General features: G+C 46.9%; 1 long non-coding RNA gene across 1 annotated transcript; it reads left to right on the top strand.

Moving 5' to 3' along the window:
- The first annotated feature begins 301 nt into the window (after positions 1-301).
- LOC143649537 (uncharacterized) lies at positions 302-13,054 on the top strand. The gene is made up of 3 exons (XR_013159092.1): positions 302-407; positions 503-584; positions 12,821-13,054. It is a non-coding gene; the product is annotated as an uncharacterized LOC143649537 (long non-coding RNA).
- The last annotated feature ends 6,754 nt before the right edge of the window (positions 13,055-19,808 follow it).

The raw sequence follows: 19,808 nt of genomic DNA, 5'->3' as shown, positions 1-19,808 counted from the left end.
GTAACAGGAGTTGCAGGAGGAATTTGATTACCCAACTTTCTTGCTTTTAACCCCTCCTATATCAGTTAGGAGAAGCTGGGTTCTGCTGTGATAACAAGCAACTCCCAAATCTCAGTGGCTTAACATAATGAAAATTTATTTCTCAGAGATAAGCATGGATCTTCTCATTTTAGTCACTAAGAGATCCAGGACAGAGGCTTCATTTCAGCATGTGCTTCTAAGATCACCACAGCTGTGAGAAGGGAATGTGGCAAATTCTTAAAGTTCTTTATGCCACCTGCCTTCACAACTTATTGAACAAAGCAAGTTACATGGCCACACCTACCTTCAAAGGGGTTGAGGAAGTGGAATCCTGCCATATGATGACTACTTTACCACTAACAGACCAATTGTTTGACCTTGGGCTGGTTAGTTATGCTCTCTTAGCCTCTGTTTCAGTACCTGTAACCAAAGGGGTTTTACCTGGCCTCTGTGTTCATTCATTCATCTTTCGTTCATTTAGGCAAAGAGTACAGTGTTCTGGTTAGGAGTCCAAACTCTGGATCCATGCTTGGTGAAGCCACCTACTACCTGGCTAACCTTAGGTGAGTTATTTAATATCTCTTGACCTTGGTTGCCTTGTCTGTAAAATGAATGATCACAGTACTCAGCTTATAGGGTTGTTGTGTGGGGGTAATGCATGCACATGTTATGTAGAGCAGGTAAGGTGCTTAGAACAGTTCCTGGCACATGGTTAGTGGTCTGTGCTTATTAGTTTTATTATTCATGCATTTATTTAGCAATTTATTTGGCAAAAATCCTGTTTTGGTTTGCTAAAGACTGCCAGGATGCAATAATACCAGAAATCTGTTGGCCTTTATAAAGGGAATTTAGTAAGTTACAAATTTACAGTTTGATGGCCATAAAAATGTCCAAACTAAGGCATCCAGGGAAGGATACCTTGACTCAAGAAAGGCTGATGTCCACTGGAACACCTCTGTCAGCTGGGAAGGCACGTGGCTGGCATCTGCTTGTCCTTTGGCTTCTGGTTTCAAACAGCCTTCCCAGGGGTGTTTCCCTTCTGTATCTCCAAACATCTCTGCCTGTGTCAGAGTCTCTTCAGAGTTTCCCCTTTTAAAGGACTCTAGTAAACTAATCAAGACCCACCTTGAATGGGCAGAGTCATGTCTCCGTTTAATCAAAAGGACACATCCACAATTGGGTCTGTCAGTCTCCATGGGAAGAGTCTAATCCAAGGTTCTACCCTAAGCCATGTTGAATCAGGATTAAAGAACATGGCTTTTCTGGGGTGCACAACAGTTTCAAACTAACACATATCCCTGCTCTCCCCTGGTTATCTTTGAAGATGTAAATCCACTTTGCAAAGGACAGTGTATCCACAGGGAACCATAATGGGAAGTGACAGCTTCCTTTGTAGGACTCAGATTTTTGCTACCATTTATTGAGCATCTGCTATGTGCTAGGCTCTGTATTCAGTGCTTTCATAGCAACCCTAAAAGAGGTAGTCCTTTTATAAATGAGGAACTTGGGGTTTCAGGAGACAAGTAACTTGTCCCAGGTCCCACAGATGGTGAATGCTGGTGCCTGGAAGTGAACTCAGCTCTGTTTTGCACATGGACCTCTGCTCTTTCTCCTGTGACCTGCTGTTGAGGGTCGCACGCTCCTCATTTAACCTGTTGGTTTTGTCTCCCTGAATCACAAGCTCCTCAAAGGCAGAAAGGGCTCCTTCTTCATTCTTGGTATTTTTATGTTGCCCAGTACCATGTCACGACACCATGGAGTAGCGTTAGAAGGAATGGAAGGAGGATTAAGCCAGAGATCAGAGTCTTGGATTTAAATGCCGCTGCCCCCACCCCTGCTGACTGATAACTTTAGGAATGTGGCTTCTCCTCCTGAGGCTTTAACTTCTTACCTGTTAAATCAGTTCCACGGGCCTTTCTGTCCATAAAGGATTCGTGACTCCTAGTCTTTACACACTTACAGCTTAGTAGATATTTGTTGTCTTGACAAGAGAGTATGGTCACACTTAAAAAGCTGTTTATCATGAATTTAGACCACTTGCATTTTTTTGGCACGTGTCAAAGTCAGAGAAGAAAAGATATCATCTGAGTAATTATGCATCTTTCGTCACCTGAACACAAATTATCCATTTTGTTTCAGGCCCTGAAAAAAAAAAATGGGGTGGGCGTGGGGTGGGGCGTGGAGGGAGAAAAACACAGCAACAGCCATGGCGCTCATGAATCCTGCATGCAATGTGCCCTGAGGAAATTTCCCAAAGCCAAGGCCTTCTATGGGTAAGAAAGCAGACCCTGCCAACCTCTGGGGTAAAAGTCCCCTTGAGACAGTGTCATGGATCACTCAGTTCCAGCTTGCCAAGGCAAAACACACGTGCTGCAAACACAATGGGTTTCGGGTAAACCAGTCCTTCCTGCAGATACCAGCCTGCAGAAAACACATTTTGGGAGCCCGTGAGTCAGGGGAACACAGTACGTGCTGCTTGGCCCGGAAGCAGCTGCCCGAGCCGCGGCTAGGAGACTCGGCAGCCAGAGCGTGTCGGAGAAGCAGCGACACATGCACCCCACATGCTGGCAGCGCCACTCGCTGCTTTCTCCTTCCCTCACTCATGCAATCAGAGCCCCCGTTTTCACAGGACCTCCTGGGTACTGTGACTGAGCCCAGCACTTTGTAGACAGTTCTTTTTTTTGTATGCTGTGTGGTAGTGGTGGTGAGGTCACATTTAACTCTTTTTCCATGTGACTGTCTTGTTATTGCAGCACCATTTGTTGATTTTTTTTTTTTCAACAAATGGGTGGCTGGAGGGCGAATGGGTGGGGAATCGAACCCGGGTCTCCGGCATGGCAGGCAAGAATTCTACCACTGAGCTACCATTGCACTGCACCCCCCCACACACACACATATGCACACACCCTGTAGACAATTCTTTTAACCTCCTAGCATCCCTCTCGAGGAAGGACTGTTATATGGCCTCCCCTCCCCGTTCTGCAGACAGACCCCCCAAAGCTGAGGAAGCTTGCAGCAGCATGGTCAGGACTCTAACCCGCGTCTGGCTGTGGCGAGACTCAGTTTACCCAAACCGAGACGCCGAGTCCGCTCCTGAGATTTGTTACAGCTCAGGCTCTGTGGGGAAGGGAGAGAACAGCCTTCGGACGGACGTGGCCTCCCTGTCCGGCTGATGGGCTCATTCCCCATACCGTCCTCCCACCCCCTGCACCGGAGGCTCTGAGGAGGCGGCCCTGCCGTGAGCCGCGGCCCCTGCGGGAGAAAAGCTGTGTGCCGCGTCCGGGCTTCCTGGGAACCTTCGGTGGGGCTGGTTTTCCATGGGCTGAGTCACTGTAGCTCGGCCTGATGTTCCCAGCTGGGACAGTCACAGGAAAGTGCGGTCTGGAAACTCCCCTGGGTCGCATCAGTTAAGAATTTGTTGAAGACATTTCAGCTGCATTCCTCAGCTTTCCCAGCCCTCACCTTGCCCTGGGAAGATGGGAGAGCCGGGAGGGCCTGAGGGTGGAAATGAGCCCTGAAATTAGGAAGGGTTTTCGGTAGCAGCCCAGGAGCTGGCAGCCCCTGAAAGATGGCTGCAGACAGCAGTTGGCCTTTGACAGCTTACGGACAAGAAATATCCCCATGCCCAGGGCTATATGCAACCTGCGGCAAGCTCGCCAACCCCTGTGCTGCACCGTCCATCCAATCTGAAGGCCAGTTCGGAAAGCCTAATATGTGCAAAGAACTGAGGTGGGCAGTCATTAGGGGAGAAGCCCAGTGTTTAAGGGCATGGGCCTTCTTGAGTTATGCCCATTTGGACTCAAAGTTCAGATCTGCTGCTTACTGGTTGTGTGACCTCAGACAGGTTATGACCTCTCTGAGCCTTATTTTCCTACCCTTCATCTACCAAAGCTCATGAGTTTGTTATGAGGGTTAAATAAAAGAATACGTATATGTGCTGGTCTCAGGCACCATCGCGAGGGCCGAGTCATAGTAGCTGTTATTTTAAAGCACAAAACAGTCACGCCACACCTTAGTGGGTTCAGTTCCACAACCGAATAGTTCAGGGAGCACCTATTCCAGGCCAGAAATTGTGTTTTGCTCTGGGGGTGGGGGGGAGGAGGACTGCGGAAAGAGCTACAATTCCTGGCTTCAAGGAGTTCACAGGATTCCATCAATTAGCAAATAATTACAATACTGGGATTGTAAAAACCCTGCAGAAGGTATATATATTTTTATATAAACATATATATACGTCTGTGTCTCAAGACAGCAGAGACACATACCTGAGCTGACTCAGGATGGGTTCCTGCAGATGGTGATGCCTGAGCTGGGTTATCGAAGGGGTTAGGACCCTGCCAGGGGAAAGAGAGGAGGGCAAGGAGCCAAGGGTATGAGGTAGGGGCATTCCAGAAGAGGGAACACCCTGAGCAAAGACATGTGTGTGACTCAATAGGTAATACGAATTGCCCAAAGGGAGGCAGACTGGCCAAGGAGAGAAGGAGTCGGGGCTTGATACAGAAGACCCAAGGTCAACCTCTATGTCCTTCCCTTGGCTAGCTATAAACTGTCGGCAAGGCTTACTATCCCTTGGAGACTTGGTTTCCTCAGCAGTAAAACAGAGATAACCTTAGCTGTTTCACAAGGTTAGCGCCATTCATAAATGCTACCGTGTTTGAACAGCTACAGATACGGTTGCAGCTGTGGCTCTTGCACTCCATGGCAGGGCACTTGGTGCAGCCAAGACTTTTGCATACTCAAAAGGGCCTCTCATAGCTTGCAGGGTGGAGCATTCATTGGGCGCCAGGCCTGAGAGTAAACACTGCGTGAGTCTTTTCTTGTTTAGACTTCACGCTACAGAAGCTGAGCTCCTAGGATGGCCATCCTCCCCCAGCTGCCAGGACCACGGCGGGTCGCAGCTCTCGCAAAGTCCTGGCAAACCTTGACCACTCGATCCCCCTACAAAGGGAGACGCAGGAATTGCCCCGGGGCCCTGCTGCGGGTCAGGGGCCGGGCTGGAACCAGAGTTGGTTAAACCGCTGCACTGCGACGTCCTTTTACAGCAGAAGCAATCGCAGAATACTGATGCATTTCCAAACAGACCAATTTGTGTGCCCTGCATTTCTAAATTTACTAATTCTCCTTCCGCACACTGGGACTGGCATTCAGTCTCGGGCTACGACGCCCATCGTTAGAATACTTGAAATAGCGTGCTGCAAAAAGGCTGTAAACAGAGGGGAGCAGAGTGGGAGGAGAGGAAGTGGCGAGGGGTGGGGGTGGCGGCGGGGGGCCAGCCGCCAGCACCTGTCCTCCCGGGACCACAGCCGAGTGTGGGCTCAGCCTGTCTGCCCCCGTCCCCCGCTTCTCTCAGGAGCTGGACGCACCGGATCCAAATACTTGGCAGGCCACCCCGGCAGCCCTGCAGTTGGGCGGCAGCTGTGGAATGGGAGTTTGGGAGGAACACTGAGCAGGGAGCAGAATGCCATCAGGACCTTTGATTTCTTTTTTTTTTCCGAGCACATTAAATCAGCAGCATGCTGGTGTTGGGCTGGTGGCCCTCGGTGAAGGATGAGCCGGACGCCTGCTTGGCGACAGGCAGGCGTTATTACACAAGGGCAAAGTATTATTTACTCCCCGGGAACAGGTGCTGCCCAGGACGCACAGTCCTCTCCTGCCTGACTTTGCCCACATGCCCCAGCCCTGCTCGGAGGCTGCTCCTTCCAGCACCCTGCACAGCCGGGTTCTTGGCCCGCCGGGCTCTCGGCCCGCCGGGCTCTTGGCCCCTTGGCATCGCATAGCTCCCGGGCGCCCGGCAAATGCCACTGATGAGGCAGCACCAGCCTGGGACATGTGCTTGCTGGAATCGGCTTGTTTTACATAAGATGTTGGCCCAGATGTCAGGTGATAACTTTCAGGCCCCGGTTAATCTGCATTGGCCCTGTCTGTGCACACACAGATGCAAGAGAAAACAGCAAACGAAAAGTCACGGAAGAGTGAGGGAAAAAGTAAGACAGCATGCAAGTGTCTTTGTGGACTGGCAAATTGACCTTTGAAAATATGAGCCACTATCAACTTTTCTATCAGAGGGGAAGCAAATAGCTTTGCAGGCAAACTCTGACTACTACCAGCTGGTCTTTCCTTCCCTGATTATGTGTTATTTCCTTAACGCTTCAGTTGGTAAACATGCAAAGAAAGGGTTTTAATTCTTCTGTTGATTCACAAAACAATGCAGAAGGCAGTTAAGGCATTTCTTTGCACAGTGTGATTAAGGACAAATAGAGAAGGGGAAGTGAGTGAGCAGAGGGCCTGGAGGGCCTGCCTGGCTCGGGAACTGAACCTCCTCCCTAACCCCATGGCTCTCAGAACACATCTGTGCCAACTGGGATCCAGCTTCTCCGCCCTGGGATGCAGAGGGGGAAAAGTGCTCCCATCCCAGCAATGGAGAGAAGACAAATACACAGATAATCACAACACATGGCTCAGGGTTGCAGGGTCAGGAGGGAGGGAAGCCATACGCCGTGAGTTTAGAAGAGGACAAGACTACACATGACTGAGGAGAGCAGAAGAAGTCAGCCACGCCATTTCTTGGTAAAGAACCTCATCCTCTTTTGTGGGTCATAGCAAACTGCATTCTAACATTTGCCCCCCACTCCAATGTACCCTGAATTCTGTTACCAGAAGGGTCTAACATGCAAAATGGATGAAAGCCTCCATTCCATAAACTCCTCCATTCCAGAAAAACCTCAGGATAAATTCTAATGTGGTATATTGTCATCTAGCCCCTTCTTTTCTCCCCAGCCTCCAGCAGGGCTGAACCTTTTGTCATTTACTTTTCATTAGGTTGAATCCCTGGTGAACTCTTATTCATCCTTCAAAACCCACCTTCCATATATTCCCCTTGTGGTATTAATAATGCTGTATTCTGTTATCTCTGTCTTGTTCTTCTTACAATTATTTGCAGTGTAATGGTTTATTTTCCTGTTGATAGCTGCCAAAAGACTGTAGCTTCTTAGGGCAAAGGTCACATAAATTCAAGGCTGTATCCCTGACATCTAGCACAGTGCTTAGCATTCACACTTAACAAATATTGGCTCCCTCCCTTTCTGCCTCTTCTGGGAGCTGACTGTACCTAATGTTCTCAGGGCCCACTCTCCCTTTCTGGGTCCTTCTCCTACAGTCTTCTCTACTTTTCCAAAGTCCTGCATGCTCTGCTCCATTCTCAACACCCACACCCACCCCCAGTCAAAAAAAAAAAAAACAAAAACTAGTTTCAGGGGAAGAGAATTTAAACTCTTGCAATGATTTAATTTGATTTATTCTCTGTCATCCAGTTTGCAGCTTATCCCTCATTATTGAGGTAGTAAAGGAATCTGCAATCTGGTGAGGAAGAGAAGAGAGCTAAAAAAAAAAAAAAAAAAGAAGAGGGTGGGCCATGGTGGCTTAGCAGCCAAGAATGCTTGCCTGCCATGCCAGAGGACCCAGGTTCGATTCCCGGTGCCTGTCCATGTAAAAAAAAGAAAAAGAAACCATGTGATTATATTAAAAAAAAAAAAGAAGAAGGGATTTTCCTCAATTGATCTTCTGTCCCTCATGCATTAGCTCATCTCGTCCCATGATAACCCAGTGAACAAGGCGTTTTCACCTTCATTTTACCAATTAAGACACTGAGACTTAGAGACAGCAAGTGACTATCCCAGGATCACTCAGCTGATAAGTAATGGACTCAGCATTCCTCTGATTCTAAAGGTCTTGTACTTTCCACTGTGACATGGAGGGAGAGCCTGCATAGTTAGGGTGTGTGTGAGGTTTCCCTGTCTCCTGTGACACATATGCACACGTGTGTGCACAAAATGAAATCTGTGTCCTAGTTATTCCTCCTTACTAAAGTTCCCAGGTTGAAATCCCATTTTTTTCCAGCAGCCCTCCTGCCTTCTTCAGCTGGCCCAGGCTGATATTTCTGTTTTCTGTCCTCTCCGTGCCGCCAGCTCAGGAATGCACTCTGTGTTGCACTGGTCTCTGGTGGTTTCTTCTCACCCTAACCTGCGGGCTGGAATCATGGATCATGGTCCCCTGATAAGTTTTGGGACAACGCCAGGCACATGGCAAACAGCCAACCCACCAGTCCTTTATTAAGTCACGTATACAGAGCCCGTAGTTCTACCTCCAACTCTCTTTGTGATCTTGGGCAAGTCACTTTCCTTTTTTAAGACTTCAGTTTCCTCAACTATAAATTAAGGAGGTTGGGCTAGTATAATCTCTTATAATAATATCTAACACCTATAGAGCGTTTACTAAATGCCAGGCATTGTTCTAAGTGCTTTACATGTACTAACTCATCTGATCCTCACAACAACCCTAAAAAGCAACTACTCTCCCATGATCTCACTTCACGGATATGGGAAATCAAAGCACAGAGAGGTTAAGTAAGTTTCCCAAGGCCACACAGCCAGTGAATAGCGAAGTTTGGATTCAAAGCCAAGCAATCTGGTTCTAGAATCCATGCTCTAACCACTGTACTACACCTGCTCTCTTATGTGTCTTTTTAAGAGATATCAATGTCTCCCTCATTCATTTCACAATCGTTTACTGATCCTTTACTCTGTACCAGTCGTCGGTACATATTCTGATGGACACCAGAGATACAAATAAGACACTGACTCTGCCATTGAGGTCTCCAGGGTCTGGTGGGAACAGGCAGACGAGTGAACCCAGACAGTGCAGGTGTCCCACTGGCTCTGGGCCACTATGGGACAGGCACGTCTGCCACGCGTGTTCCCCAAAGGTTCTCTCTGACTGATTTTTCAGTACTCTGTTTTCTCAGGGGTTCACGTCATGACTCAGGTTCCTCATCAGGATGAGGATTAAGTGACGTTGATCTGTGGGTACCTCTGTCCTGTCGGTCGTAAGGCAGTTGATTGGATCTGACACTGCAGACCTCGCTCAAGGGCCCCTGCAACGTGCCTGCAGGTTCCCTTGCGGCCTTGGCACCCAGCGCCACCCTCCCTTCGACTCTCACTTCCCCGGTCTGGTCTGAAGACGCTGCTCACACATCACTCTCTCCTCCTGCCTCCTGCAACTCTGCCTGTCCCATTCATCCTTCCTGGCTCATCGCAGAAATGCCTCTGTGAAGCCTCTAACCAGATGGAATCGCTCCCTCCTTACCCTTCCTTTTGGGCTTCAAGTTCCTAGCAGGCAAGAACACGTTTTGTAGGCAACTTTCCAAAGCGTGCAATGCCACAATTCCCGGCACAGGGTTGAAACTCCGAGGCATAGTAGAAGGTGCAATTAACTTGGCCGAGACGTCCTAATTTCTAGTCTCCTCTCCTCTATTTAATACAAGTGTGATGTACCAGTCATTGAAATGTTTTTAGTGTTTTGTTTCTTTTGATGTTACCAAAGTATACATGTTCATCGGAAATACAGAAAAGTCTAAAGATGTAAACAATCCGAAGTTCCACCACCCTGTGATAACCACTAGTTATTCTAGTACATCTCCTGTCTGCTCTCTGTGCCTGTACCACCCATGGAGAGACACTATACATATTGTTTTGTAACCTTTTTCCCTTTAATGTTTTATGAACATTATGAACCAAACAAATAAGCACATTGACTGAGGTACGGTTTACATGCAATAAAATGTACCCATTTTAAGCACAGAGTTTTAGTAAACTTTGGCAATAGTGTGCACTTGTGTAGCCATCACTAGACTCAAGATTTAGAATTTTGTCTACCGTCTCCCAAAGTTCTCACACATCTTTTGCAATCAATTCCCATCCTAACTCCAGGCCCAGGCATTTGCTTCAACAGACTTATTTTTAGAGACTTCATAATATTCCATTCTATGTCCTAATTTATTTAACGCTTTTGCAAATGTTAGCCATAAAGGATGGTGTCTAATTTTTCCCTGTAACAAATTAGAACCAAACGACATACCTTGATTATTTCCTTGGGATGAATGCCCAGACCTAGAACGGCTGGATCAAAAGGTATGCACACCTTTAAGTCTTATGATAGATATTTGAATGTATCACTTTTAATCCCTCTAAGTCTCAGTTTCTTCTTTTGCAACATGGGGATTTAAAATTTGAACTTCAAGGAGTTTTGCAGATGACATGAGATAAGGTACAAGATGCTTTTAATAACTAGTAAATCATCCACAATACCTGGGGTGGATAAGGAAGGGTCTTGCAGTCAGATGGATGTGGGGTTGAACCCTGACTCTACTTCTGTAGCTGTTTGCCTTGAGTAAGTTTCTTGAGAAATCTGACCTAGGTCTGTGATGAAAGCTAAGTTGGATACCTCACCTAAAGAGCTTAGAAGAATGCCTGGCCCAAAAGAGCTCAGTAATTTGCAGTTACTAGTTCCGGTGAGGGTTCTTGGTTACAAATAAATAGAAACCAGCTCTGGTTAACGTAAGGAGAAGAGGGATGTATCGGTGGATATCAGGTAGCTTGTAGAATCAACAGGAAGGCTGGCGAAGCAGGTGTGGAAAATGGACGGGAACCAAGGTAGACCAGAAAGCTGAGAACACAGCTCCTGGAGCTCCTGGAGAGGACCTGTGGCTGGACCTTGCCCACTGGAGCTCACTGCTGAGGCTGCTGCCAGACACCCAGGTCCTGTGACTGTGACGTCTCTCCCCATCCTTGTCTCTCTGTACCACTTGCTGCAGAATTCAAGTTCCACATTGAGGCATCCAAATGGCCAAGGCCAGGGTGTGCCAGACTGAGCCTTGGCTGCCAGGAGTGGGATGAAGAGGTGCCTGTTTTCTTTCAACTTCTGCCAGGAGAGACAGGTTCATGTCTCCTCCCAAGGCCCAATGAGTGAGGAAATCCCTAAAAAATAGGAAGGGGGTTCAGATGCCGGTCGCTGAAAATGACAAGTGTCCATCACACTGTTTTTTTCATTATTTGGATGACTGAATAAGTATTGAATGAGTTGAAATGTTTCTGTAAACACATGCTAAATGTTTTGGGGCAAGCATCATTTACCAGAAACTTCTCTGTGAATGTGCTCTGATAAACAATATATCACATTTGCACAACTGCCATGTTGGGTCTTTTTCCATTAGGAACAGACCTACAGAAACTTCTAATGGTTCTAAGGTCTGTGTGTGTGTGTGTGTGTGTGTGTCTTTGGGAATGGACATGGAGGGGACAGAGGTAGAAAGTAGAAACTGTGATTTACTGAAAATGAACACTTGATCAAATCCACCATTTCCACTATTTTTTTCCTTTTGGTTTGATCTGACCTTTTTTTTGCTAAAACTGGAGAGGCCCACCAAGTATGATGAGGTTGACAGGCCAGTTGGCCACAGGGGCTGGTGGGATTTCAAGGGAAATCAGTTGAGTACAGTCAGTTACTGATGCCTGTTATTTATCTTTTTTTTTAAAGTTATGATGTATTGGCACCTTATGTTCATTGTCTTATTTAATTTTCACACTCACCCTGTGAAGGGGGAACTGAGGTTCAAGATCAGGTAATTTGTCCAAGATTACCCAGCTAGTGAGTGAAAAAATTAGAATTTGAAGCCAGGTCTGCCTGTCATTAAATTCAGACCTCTTGGCTCCAAGTAAGGCAAAGCAAACAGTGTGGACATGACTGCAAGGGGCTGGGACAGGGCCACTGCGCAGACAGACCTGTTGGCTGGGTGGACCTTTCTCCAGAATGAAAAGTGGGAAATGAGCTCCCTGGAAGTGAGTTTTCTAACTGCTGGCTCAGACATTCCAAGCAGATTCACAACCCCCAGGAAGTAGACTAGCCCTTTACATAACAGATATTTTAAAAATGTGTTCGTTTATTTGCTTTACTTGAAAACCTTTTTTTTAATGTATAAAAAAGTAAATAACTATGCAAATACATAGAAGAAAAACAAGATTCCTACTTAATCCTGCCTCTCTTCCTTCATCCCTTTAGGTAACCAATGTTATCAGTCTTTGCATATTCTTTCAGAGTTTTTTCCATGATTTCACAAATAAAACCAACTGTTCATATATCCTTCTATTTATAACATAAAGGGATTGTATTATATGCATTGTTCTATAATTTAATTTGTTCATTTAACAGTGTGTTTTGGAGATTGTATTAGTCAATGTTCTCTAGACAAACAGAACCAACTGTATGTTTGTGTGTGTGTGTGTGTGTGTGTGTGTGTGTGTGATATAAATGGTGAGAGAGAGATTTATTATAAGGGAGCTGGCAAGCCCAGACACTTTAGGGCAGGGTGCAAGCTAGAAACTCTGATAAAAGTGACATTCAAGTCCTTAGTCCAAGTGATCCAGGGGAAGCTGGCTGGGTAGAAATTCTGGCAAGAGCTAATCTGAAGTTGAAGCCAAAATTCTTCTGACTTCTAAAACCCTCAGTTCTAACTTTTAAACCCTTTATCTGATTGGATGAGCACATTTCCCACATTGTTGAGGGCAATCACCTTTGTTTGTAGATGCACTTAACAGACTGTAGATGCAAATGCCATCTCTGAAATGCCCTCACGGTAACAAGCAGGAGAGTGCTTGACCAAACAACTGGACACCATAACCTAGCAAGTTGACACATGAACTTAACCATCCCAGAGATCTTTTCATTATCATACATGTAGTTCTGCCTTGCTTTTTGACTGTTGAATAATGTAGCATACTGCGACTGTATTAATACACCATAAGTTATTTAGCTATTCTCTACTTTGAAAGGTTTGAGTTGCACCCCATATGTTTTTTTTGCTATTACAAACAATGTCACAATGATCCTCAGATGATTTTTCTACTTCTGAAAACATATTCAGAGACTGTTGGCATACATCACTGCAACCTTTTTCATTGGTTTGTAGCTTTTCCCCAAGGAGAAGACTGAGGATTTACCTCAACCCAGACCTGCATCCAAGAAGCCATCCCTAACCTGTGGCAGTTCTTGAGAAAGTTACTTCTTCTTCGGCTACCTTTGTGCTTTATTCACACTTTACTCATTGTGCTTGTCACTCTGAGGTGTAATTATTTGCACATTTGGACTTCTTCTACCAGATTGCAAATTCCTTGAAAGCAGGGTCTGTGCTTTCTGAGTCTCCAGCCCAATGTATGATCAATAAATACTTACTAAATTAAATGGAATCTATGTGCTTAAGAATGCACCAGCCCTCTCCACCCCTCAATAGTTCTAAGTGGCATTATTTTATTCTCTCACCCCTCTCCCCTTCTTCAGCCTTTTCTTCCTCTAAATTATACGCGTAAAACACATGCAACAGTACAACATACACACTCTCATAGAGAAACTAAACTATTCTGTGAAATACTAACTACTAGGAAAGACATGAATGAGGCCTTTTTATCTCTAAGAAGAGTTGCTGTTTACTCTTTCTAAAAATTCTTTAATCATATAAAGGAACTACAATCAGCATGAGTCTTTTGGTACTATAAAAATAATAAAATAAAATAAACAAGTAATGCCTTTGGGGCTATGATTTGCAGATAACCACGGCTGGCACAACATTCCTTTCCAGGGAATTGAGAGTCAACCCTTCCCTGATTCTGGGTCCGTGGGCATTTGGAGGCAAGTTCTCTCCACCCTGGAAAGAGGGAGCTGCCCTCCTCACTGCCGTTTACGCTGCCTACCCTTTCTGGTGAACTCAGAAGTAGTTATCTGATTCTATCAAATCTGAGTTTTCTGTGACAGATAAAAACTTTTAGTTTCACAAGTGTTTAGCTCCCCAGGTACTTTTCCAGCTCAAAGTCAGTCCATCAGATTAGGCATGTGTCATCTGTACCTTAGGATGAGGCTCCAGCCAGGGTCTCTGTGGGGTTTGGCCCCTCCTGTCTGTCCCCATGTCACTGACTGCTGCCTGACCCAGCTCCGACTGCAGATGTAGCTGCCTCTCCATCCATCTGTTTCTCCCACTGGGCTGTCTTTCTTGCTTACTGTGTCCCCTTAACAGCTGACACCCGGGCAGCTGGATGGGTCTGCAAGTTCCAAATTGCCTATGCTGGAAACTCACCTCCTAAGACAGGGCCTGGCTTTGGCAAACCGGGCCATCTGGGGGCACTGGAGGGCTCGGGATGGGTTTAGGCTTAGAAAGGGAGAAAGGCTACAGATGAGAGTATGATTAGGAGGTCAAGGAGGGAAAGGCAGGTGAAATGGAAAAACAAAATCTTCCTAAAGCAGTCAATGGATTCATTAATTCATTCATTCATCCGACAAACAGTTCTCAAGCAACTGCTCTTTGGCAGACCCTATGCTGGGCAGTAGGGGTGATGCAGTGAATGAAATGAAGCCCCTATCTTCATGTAGTGCACATTTCAGTGTGGACACATACAGAACTCCAATGAAGTAAAAAGCTACTACTCAGGTGGTACGCTATAAGTGTCTCATGATGAAACCTGAGGTAGGGCAAGGAGGAGCTGGTTTCGGCAGGGTCTGAAGGGAAGCCACCTAAGAAAATAACATTCAGTGAAGACCTAAATGAAGTGAAAGAGGAAGCCGTGTGGATAGCTGGGGAAGAGCACACAAGGCAGTGGAAGAGATGTGCAAAGGCCCTGAGGGAAGTGTGGGTCAGAGAGACTGTGTGGGTGGCAGCAGAGCGAGACCACTCCATAGCCTTTCTTTTTTCCAGGACTTCAGTTCTATTAACACGTTATGTATTGCAAAACACTATTAGATAGGTATTATCATCATCCCTATTTTATAAGTGAAGAAACTGAGGCACAGATAGGTTCACAGGACTCAACCTCAGCACACAACTCACAGATGATTGAGCCTGGATTCACCACCCACCCCCTAGGTGCACAGTTGTAGCCCCCACATTGTCCTTGGATCAGAGCCTCAACTTTGTTCATGGGGCGGCAACAACCCCACCCCCACCCCCACCCCCGCCCTGTGCCTCTCCTGGCATTTCAAGGAAAGGTCAGTACTCAGTCACCACTTAGCAAATGCCTGTCAGCCTCCGCCAGATACACACAACCATGCTGGTGCCCAGGAGAAAAGAGTGCATGAGCCAGTCTCATTGGAAGGCAGACAAGTAAAGAGACAATGGCTGGGCGATTCGAGCTGTGATGGAGGAACGCGCATGGTGTGGCAAGGACCCAGAGAAGGCCCACACGCTCAGACCTGGGCGGGTCAGGGACCCGAGAAGGTGTCCTAGAGGAAGGCGACCTGGAGCCAGGCTGTCCATCCCCCGTCCCAGGCGACAGGTGATGGCACAGCCTCTCTCCACCTCTCTCCCTGGGGGAAACGTATATGTTCCACGCCCATGAGCCCACGCCCATGAGCCTCGTCGGTACTTGCCACCCACCCACATGCATCCACTTTGAACTGTCTGCCAATCACCAGCACGCTCCCTCCCGCAGTGTGTCTGCTCTCCCCCACCCTCGCACCCATATCTACCCCCAGCTGAGGTCTCAAGTGCTAGAGCTGCCAAAGCAGCTCCTCTTTCCAAAGGCTGTAAACACCAGAAACACTGCAGAAGTTTTGACAGAGACGTGTCAGGCTTTTGCCACTGACTGGAATAGATTTGGGATGTAAGAGTTTTGGAAGAGACAGTACCCTTTTGCAATCCCCCCCCCCCCCCCCGCCCCAGGTCAGAGATGAGGGCAGCTGTGGCAGGGGGCGGGGGTGAGGGGGCTTGGGAGGGCCATGTCTACTCACCGAGCTGGTCCTGGAAGGGAGGAAAGCAGGCAGGAAGGAACCAGGGGCCCTGGAAGCACAAGAAAGCAACAGTAGGCTGCAAGAACCCCTTACAGCCTGGCCAGCCCTGAAGCCTTCCTTGCCAATAATAAACCCTGGCACTCTGCAGCCCACAAACCCTAGCCCTTACTTTCTTCCTCAGAAAAAGAAGAAGGAAAAAAAAAAAAAAAGACGTGAGGAAGTGGGTGGCTCTTAAAGACCGTTATGGTTTCAAAGTAACAAGGAGTTGTGTTTGATGTCTACCCAGAGACAGAGCCAGGTCCCAGGGGCCTGAATTTGTGGTTCCAGTAAAAGGAGCGATGGAATTCTTGGATTGGCCTCATTTCATAAAAAACAAGCTGCCAAAGCAAATGGGAAATGGAGTTCAGCAGAGAAGTATGTGCTGGCTCCCCCCCGCCCCCCCACCCCGGACGGACTTGGCCTCCAGTGCCAACCGGTGCACGACCTGGGTTCTCTGACCAAAATTCCAGCATCGGGGAAGTTTATTGGCAGGTCCCCGAGTTCACAGGATGTGCTATTTGCTCCTGATGGGCTAGTTCTCGTCCGGGCCAGCCTGTGCCCATGGCCTTGGCCCTTCTCAGGCTTCAGTTTCTTTAGTGAAAGAGAGATGGTTCAGGCGCAGGGATGGTTGGAATCAGACCAGCTGCCCCAACAGGGTGGCCCAGAATCCGGAGACATCTTCCAAGGGGTTTTAGACTTCCGGTTCCTACTTACTGTGCCCTGGGCAGGGCGGGCAGGCGGGTGTCTGCCTCTTTCCACGGCCTGTGTCGGGGTTTAGGAGCCAGGCCAGGTTTTAGATGGTGGGTTCCGCCCCTGCCTTCCCACTCACCAGCTTGGTGACCTTTGGCCCTGGCTTAACCTCTCTGTGCCTCAGTTCCTTCAGCTGTCAGGTAGAGACAATATACCTTTATTTTACTGGTTATTGTAGTGGTGGTGATTTTATTTTACTGGTTATTGTTGTTTTATTTATTAATATCACTCAGTCAACATGGGCCTGTAGATGTTTCTTTTGATTATAAAGAGCTAAAGCGAGAATGAAAATCTCTAAGTAGCTGAGGAAAAGGTAGTGGCGAGAGAGGTAAGGTGGGGGGTTTATTGTAAGAATTCAAAGTATCCCATGGAATATGGGGCTGGAGGTTAGTTGAGCTTCAGATGAATTGGAATCAGGACCTGAAAACCTGCGACTAAGGCTGCGGTTGTCTCTCCTGGTGGGTCTTCTAGTCCAGCACTGTGCGATGGAATTGCATATGAGGACGGAAAATTTCTCTATCTGCACAGTGCAACCAAGGAACTGAGCTAACATCGTTGAATAAGTTAAGTCTAAACATTTACACTAAATCATTGGACTTGATCAATTAATAACAATTAAATGATTTAAATAAAACGATAGCCACATGTAACTACCATGTTGTCCATGCAGTTCTAGGTCTTTCTCTCCCTCTCTCTCCCCACTCCAGCTTCCTCGGCAGCCTTCGCTGGCACAGGACCTCCCGCTGTGATTCCCCGTTGCTCCACTGCATGATTCCCTTTCAGCTCCAGGCCCGCTACGGACTCGGACTCTCGCGGGACTCTGGGTTTTGGTTCCAAATCTTGCAAGTAATTTGAGCGGCCTCACTTATCTTTTCATGTCTTTGTCTAGGTAAGAAATCCTTTTGGGTCAGGGGTTTCTTTCTGAACTGTTGAGTCATGAAAACCTCTCAACAAGGATTGAGAAAATCCTGAACCCCCCACCCTCCAGGATTTTTTTCCTTTTACTCTCAGGAGGGCAGTAAGCCAGCAGTTGGCGTTGATGCTTCAGCCTGCACCGGGAACTGACTAGCTACAGACAGAGGGATGACCACACCTTCCCCCAGCCTCTGGGGTGATCCAAGCCGTGTTTCCAAGGGGAGCCCGCAGAGCCCATGCTAACTGGTGAACCTGAGAGGAAGCAGATAAAGCCTGAGCAGCAAGCTGCCAGGGTCCCCAGCTGATCCACGTCTAAGCCTGTGGGTGCTCGTGTGATGGTTAGAGGACTTGGAAACATCGGGCTTGAAAGGTAATGTCGTGGTATTCCTTCCACTGCCCAGGCACAGAGAGAGGCAGGGCCAAATGGGCAAGAGAGAACAATGGCGGGCCTGGGGACTGCTGCGTTGCTGGGAGCTGCTGGCTTCGCCCTGTTGATTGAGCTTGACAAACCTACTCGTCGAGCAACTGACCAGTGTCAGCAGACAGCTGGTCCATCTGGTTTTTGTCTTTTAGGCTTTTGCATTGGTTTGGCTGATTCTTTGAATAGATGGAATCAATGGGTGGTTTAATTCGTCAAACATCGGACATTTATTAAAGGGACAACTCCATGCCCCAGACTGTGCTTTGTTTTGTGGAAGGATATAAAAACAGGAGCCTCACTGATGCAATACCTGTACTTTAGGATTTTTGGAATTGGTGTTTGTATGAAATTCTGAGGCCTTGATATAAATCTTTCATTATGTTGTGATTTCCTTTTAGGTGTATTGTGCTAAGTCAAAATTGTCAAATTGATCTTCCTTTTAAAAACTAAAAAAAAAAAGAGAAAAAAGGGAGCCCCATTGAAATGGGGGGGGCAATAATTTCCAGCTCTCGTGGTTATTGTGAGGAAGTGGAGATGGTGATTACGGATAGAATAGAAGTGGCGCTAAAACGAAAGAATGTCCTCTCCTCTGCCCCAAATCTTTGCACAGAAGCCAGAGTGATCGGTTGTTTAAATATGCAAACAAGACGTGGTTAGTTCTCTGCTAAAAACCCTCCAATGGCTCCCGGTTGTCCTTAGAATAAAATCCACACACTTATTCTGACCTGAAAGAAGCCCCTGCTCTGGACCCCACCCACCTCTCTGACAACGCCTCCTGGGGCTTCTCCCCTGGCTCACTCCACGATAGTCTTTGACTCACACCACACCAAGCTCGGTCTTAGCAGAGGGCCTTTGCACCAGCAGGTCCCTGCTCCAGAATTGTCTTTCCCTAGGTTTTTTACATGGCTGGCTCTCCTTGTTAGTCACAGCACATGCTCAGAGAGGCTTTAATTGCCCATCCCATTTAAAGTGTCGCCCTTCCACTCCTGATCATATGTACCTTGATTTATATTCTCTAGGTTTGCTGTTGCTGTTTGTTTACTTCCCATCTTCCCTAATTAGAATTGCCACTTCAGTTAAAGTGGGACTTTGTCTAGTTCATCCTATGTTTGCAATTCCTAGAACTGCACCTTACCACACGGATGTCTTCAGTTACTGTTCGTTTGAATAAATGATTGACCTAGTAAGAAAAGTGATGGGTGCAAAGTATCAGTTTAGCAGGGATACTCTGCTAAACTGGGTTGTATGTTGTATTCAATGGTATGGAAAATATATATATATATATTCTTTTTTAAAACAAACTAAGGGATTAACCCTCTAACTTTCCTGCATTCAGGTTTTGGACCTTTCTGGGCTTCAGTTTCCTCAACTGTAAAATGATGATTACATTATCACTTGCCTAAACCAGGTGTTCAGAAATGTGCCTAGTTCTTTTTTTGAAAATGCTAATTCTAGATTGAATCCAAATCCATAGATAGCCGTAGCCACTCTCTTGAATGTATAGTTGCTACCAGAACTTAAGCATTTGGATAGTTTTCAGACTTTTCCAACTGAGCTTGTCTAAAACTAAACCCGCATTCATCCCCACACTGGCTGCTTCTCCGTTGCTCCTGCCTCCACGAACAGTACTCTCATCCTTCCAGGGTCATAGTGAAAACTCTGGGCCTGATTTTCAACTCCTCCCTCTCCCTGCCTCCCATCTTTTGAATCTGAACAAATCTGTCCACTTTTCTCCAGTCCGACTACCAGGTCCCTTTTATTTCTTGCTTGGATTACTGAAACTGCTCCCATTCTGTCCAATTTCCAATCCATTCTCCAAACCACATATGCCACTGATTAAAAATTAAATCACACCATCCTTCCTTTGGTGGTTCCCCCTTGTACCTGGATGAAAGTCAAAACTTCACATGGCTTACCAGGCCCTACCATTGCTTTCTTCAACCACTCTCACTTCTTGCAATTTCCCTCTCCCTCTGCATTCTCAACTTTTTCCTGCTCCCCAGACTCTGCGTGTCTTTCTCATCTTCAGTGCTGGTGCTGGTGCTGTTGTTCTCTGCCA

Source organism: Tamandua tetradactyla, chromosome 11 (assembly GCF_023851605.1).
Source record: "Tamandua tetradactyla isolate mTamTet1 chromosome 11, mTamTet1.pri, whole genome shotgun sequence".
Lineage (NCBI taxonomy): Eukaryota > Metazoa > Chordata > Mammalia > Pilosa > Myrmecophagidae > Tamandua > Tamandua tetradactyla.
Note: the sequence above shows the minus strand (reverse complement) of the source record. Positions and strands in the feature narration are given on the sequence as shown.